At 33.6% G+C, this 5,085-nt stretch overlaps 1 long non-coding RNA gene across 1 annotated transcript; it reads right to left on the reverse strand.

The window, feature by feature from the left end:
* Positions 1 to 434: 434 nt before the first annotated feature.
* Positions 435 to 2,883, reverse strand: LOC113317087. The gene is made up of 2 exons (XR_003343236.1): positions 1,344 to 2,883; positions 435 to 1,001 (listed from the first exon to the last, which is right to left on the reverse strand). It is a non-coding gene; the product is annotated as an uncharacterized LOC113317087 (long non-coding RNA).
* Between the last annotated feature and the right edge of the window lie 2,202 nt (positions 2,884 to 5,085).

A 5,085-nucleotide genomic window follows, 5' to 3' on the forward strand; every position in this document is an offset into this window, starting at 1 on the left:
GTTTCAAAAAGACCGTCCTCTATTTCATTTTGGCTTGTTTCAAAATTATGTCCTGCTTCTATTTATAGTCATATTTTTTCAATAAACTCTCTAATATATCCTTAAATTTTTATATTTGTAAAATATTTTTTAATGGGACCAATCTAAAATATTATTGAAATTTGTGTAATTAAAAAAACAAATATATCCTTCGTTCCTTCTTGTATTTCCTATTTAGAATCCCATAACAATTTTTAGTAGTTTTTATTACTAACAATTTTATTGAAATAAATTAGACAAGTAATTAAGGGTAGGCATGTAAGCTACTATGATCTCCTTAATATCTTGACAAATTCAAAGCGGACTGTATTTTTGAAACGGAGGGAGTAGTTCACATAACGCCTTCAAGAGGTACCCTGCTTAATCATCTATCTGAAGTTGCAGAAAAACCGAACTTGAAAGTGGAAACTCAAGTATAGTACCGTAAGTCCGGAAGTTCGACAGCTACAACTACACAAATATAATGAATCTAACAATATTTTTATGGTCAGATACAACAAACCTGAACTGTCTCAGATGGCAGCAGATAACACATTAAGGTGCCCATCCATCCGGGGAAATGAAAACTATGCAAGAAATATAACTTTTATATCTTCCATACTGTAGCCAAGCCACTACCATTGCTAAGTCACCTTCATATACTCATGTAACTCCCACTTTAGCTACTGTAGCCACTATCATATTCCTGTAGATCAAACTCAGGTTAAGCACCATACACATACACTCTTGGATATCCCATGCCGTAGCCAAGCCACCATCACACACTGTTGTAAATCCCACTACCTTCGTTAAGCCTGCACAATCATATACTCATGTATACCTCCAACTCCCAATATTATAAGCCACCATCGCATACGCTTGTGCCTCCTGATCCCATTGCGAAGCCACAGACATATACTCATTTACATAGCATCAACCCCGTCTTCTAAGCCATTACCCTTTGCATAGCATGGGGAATATTCCTGAAGGATAAAACTCAAAATCGTAAAAATATATAAATCACATTAAGGCCACATGTGTCACAGTTAAAATCAGATGGGGTGGATGCGTAAACAAAGGTTACGAAGAAATACAAAAAAAAAGCTTGAAGACTACATATTCAAATTACGGGGTGATAAGTAGAAATCGGTAAGCAACAGTGAAACCCACTAAGAGAAAAGAACATTACATACTTAACACCTACGTAAATGCGAAATATACAACCCTTTTAATAACTCATAAGAAGAAAACCTTTCCTTTAATGAAACCAGCGTATGACTTAACCTAGAAAAAATCATGAAAGATGAAACCATTTAAAAATATACCTTGTAATTTGAGCAAAATACCTTCTTCTGGATCTGACAATCTCTACTCCAATTCAACCTCCAATTTCAAGTACCAGGTCACCCATCTCATTATACGAAAAAGACTAATGAAAGGTCACTAAATATGCATAATTAATTATGCAGATTCTGGTAGAACTCGTTAGAGCTTTATTTTAAGTCATAGCAGCATCCTCAAAACCAAATAGTGATAACAAAGCGCTAAGTTGAAATGGATTCTCATGCATTCCAGATCGTGACAAAATTTGAACCTAAAAACCAATGCACTGACATTACCGAACAACCTAATATAAAGTGTAGAGATTATGGTGACATATAACGGATTGAGTGACAAATAAAACATGGAAATAATTTTCATCTTGTTGTAAACTCAATTCTATAAAACAGTTAAAAGAACAGTACTTCATAAAATTGACTTGATGCACAAAGATTGGTTACAAACAACATTAATCTCTGCAACATAAGTAGACTTTGTCAATTATATGGTCATGTAATGAAAAGAAGATGATTAGGGTTTGAGAAGAGAGAAGGAGAATAAGAAGAGGAAAAGAGGGCAGGTGCAAGAAAAGATAGTCAATTCCTAGATATTAATAGACCAACAAAACCAAACTTATCACCCAAAATCATAAAAAGTTTAGCTATACTATCTCTGTTCTGATATGGCCTTGAAAAATTAAGAAAGTTACGGAGTTCGGGTGGCAATAACTTGAAGCATTAGGACTCCCATCGCTTATGTATTATCACCCAAATCAATTCTACATTACTCGGCAAAGGAGAATAATGTTTACTTTAGTATTTAAACTGTAAGCCACTGACTTGATGGTTGAAGTTTAACCTATAAATTAAAATTAACGCATTCTCTAAACTAAAGTAAATAATCATCAAACACAATTAAATTTCGATCAAAAAAACAAAATTAAAATCAAACTGATAAAAATGGGATTAATTAGGGAGTGAAACTCAGAAAAAGAAAATAGGAAGAAAAAGGAACACCAACTCCATCAAACATCTCCTTACTACTATAACCGATTCCTCCCTCAAATCAGAAGACATGAATTAGTATTGATTTAAGTAACAAAAACAAAATCTGAGCGACCTCCATTAGATGATTACCTCTATCGCCGGTGTAAACATTCTGCAAACAGAAAACCTAACCATTAGTGAAACAATTGAAAAAACCAAAACGACATCAACAAAAAGAACACTTCGGCGCCTACAGTCAACCAAGTCAATTCAAAACATTACAACAAAAAGAAGAAGGGATGAAAACTCAAAAGAGAAGAAGAAGAAGACCAATATTTGGAGAAAAAACATCCAATAATAAATTTCTCAAATACCACCCGGAGCAAAAGAAGCGACACCAATAAAAGATGTTGTGTCAATCAACTACACTTTTGAGGATACTTGTAAAAACAATGGATAGAGATTAGACAACAAAACCCCAAATCGCAAGAAAAGAAAATAAAAGACCAATAAAATCAATACGCATGAGAGAAGCTACGCGAAAACTAAAGGGTTTGGCATTAACTCGAATCATTTATATTTCGGTCGCTAAATTTGGCAGTATCCACCGTAGTTTGGTAATCCTAGATTTGTTTCTAGAATTAAATCCAACAGGATCTGTAAATATAAAAATAGATATAAATGGGAAACCAGGAGTTAAAGATTGGGTTTGAATAATTTTACCAGCGGTTTCTAGATTTCTTGGCGAATATATATCGAATATGAATGGTATAAAATTGTTTCAAATTTCCGTATAAAACATCAAAATACCTTTAAAAAAAGAATCCTATCATTGGAGCTTGCTTAAAAAGGATGGGTTTTGGGGGCTTAATGGGTCATGAAATAACAACCCATAGGACCCCTTATCTATCCTTTTTTATAGTGTCTAATCTACCCTTAATTTGATTAGTGTTAATTAAATTGATTAAGTTAACTAATCAGTCTTAGTGAATCGATTAGACTAATCAAAACATTAATTTTTTGCAAATCAAAAGTTGATTTTTTTGAGTTTTGAAGAAGGAAAAATGGTGATATTGGTGAATTTTTTTTAAAAATTTTTGAAGAAAAATGATGAAACCTTTCATCACAAAAGTCAAGATAACCTTATAATCAACTCCCAACATCAATTTTATCAATTCAAATCCGTCAAAAATCTGAAAAAAAAATCTTGAATTTTATGTTGTTACCGCTGGGTAAATTTGTCGACCTGGACGAAATTATATACAACGGTTGGGATATTAGGAACTCCCAGCCGTGAACACATAAAACGGATGGGAAGTTATGAACTTCTGGACGTTATTCTTCCTAGTATAACCTGAGTCTGCATTACGGCTGCGTTTACATAAATTTCCAATCTGTAATTCGATTTGAAAGTTGAGAATTTTTTTGATTCAACACGAATTCTTAATATGATTGAAAATTACTAATATATTCATTAACTAGACCACAATAAAACTCATTACGTGCTTGATATATCCCCATTATAAAGTTGGTTTTAATAACATCCCTTTCGATGTATTAAGAAGTCTTTGATGATGGCGAATTGAGCTTCCAAGTTGAAATCATAACCTTTCCATTTTCTCAATTCCTTCTTAGCTTGAGCTGCGACTTCTCTATCAGTCTCACCTCTAAGTCGAATTTGGTTGCACATACGACGTAAAGCCATATATTTCTCCACTTTTTTGCGTATGTCTGAAAATCGAAGATACAATTCAACCCCATCGCGGTTGTTAGTGTTACCTGTTTCACTACAAAAATTCTCAAAAATATTACTCCAATACGATTGACTTGGTAAACCACGTTTCTTTCGTTCTTCTCCCTTCTTTGGATAGCATAGTACAAAATTTTTGCAAAGAGATGAGTCTTATTCCAAAGTGAAGTTGGGTTTATCCTTTGAGTACATTGCATTGATTTTACAGGAGTTTTTGGTGGAGATTTGATGGTATTTTTCAATGATGTTGTAGTAAGATGATTCGTTCACTCAGATTTGTTGAGAATTTGTTTTAAGACTTAATAAAGAAAATAAGGAAAAATATATATACACAATTTGTCACAAGATGAAGAGACACTGAGACGCGGGATTCCACTATTTTTCATATTGTTATGGTTCAGTCATTAACTCTAGACAATATAGCTCAAACAAAAGAAGTTGTGACTCTAGTTCTTTGCCAAAAATAGATTTCGTAAAATATTATTTCTAAGTTAAAAGCATGACGCATCTGAAGTATTTAGAACTAAGCATGCGGCATCTAACAAAATAACAAATAATTAATAGAAATCATAAAACATTTAAATCTATGCAAAAAGTCAATAAAAGAATTAATTCATTTACCACAATCATGAAAAGTTGCTTCCTCCGTTGTCCCAGTGATATGGTCTAGCTCCGCATGGTGAAAACACACTCAAAGGAATTTTTCATTACTCAAAAAGGTGTTTACAAGGAGAAAAGGTATAAAACAGGGCCTTTGTAACAGTTATAATTGTTACAGATACAACAATAAACTGTTACTGATGTTGTAGCTTCTACGACTGTCACTATGTGTCGCAACCACTGTAGCTATACGACCCACGGCTAAGCGTCGTTGTCACTGTTGGAAAACGACTGTCTTTGGCAGTCTTTTCTTCGTGTTCTACAACAGCAGAAAAATATTCTCTGCAACTCGTCCAATCTCTTCTCTGTAGCTCTCTATTCTCCTCCCAACTCTCCATCCCCTTCTTTATG

The sequence above is a fragment of the Papaver somniferum genome, chromosome 10 (assembly GCF_003573695.1).
Source record: "Papaver somniferum cultivar HN1 chromosome 10, ASM357369v1, whole genome shotgun sequence".
NCBI lineage: Eukaryota > Viridiplantae > Streptophyta > Magnoliopsida > Ranunculales > Papaveraceae > Papaver > Papaver somniferum.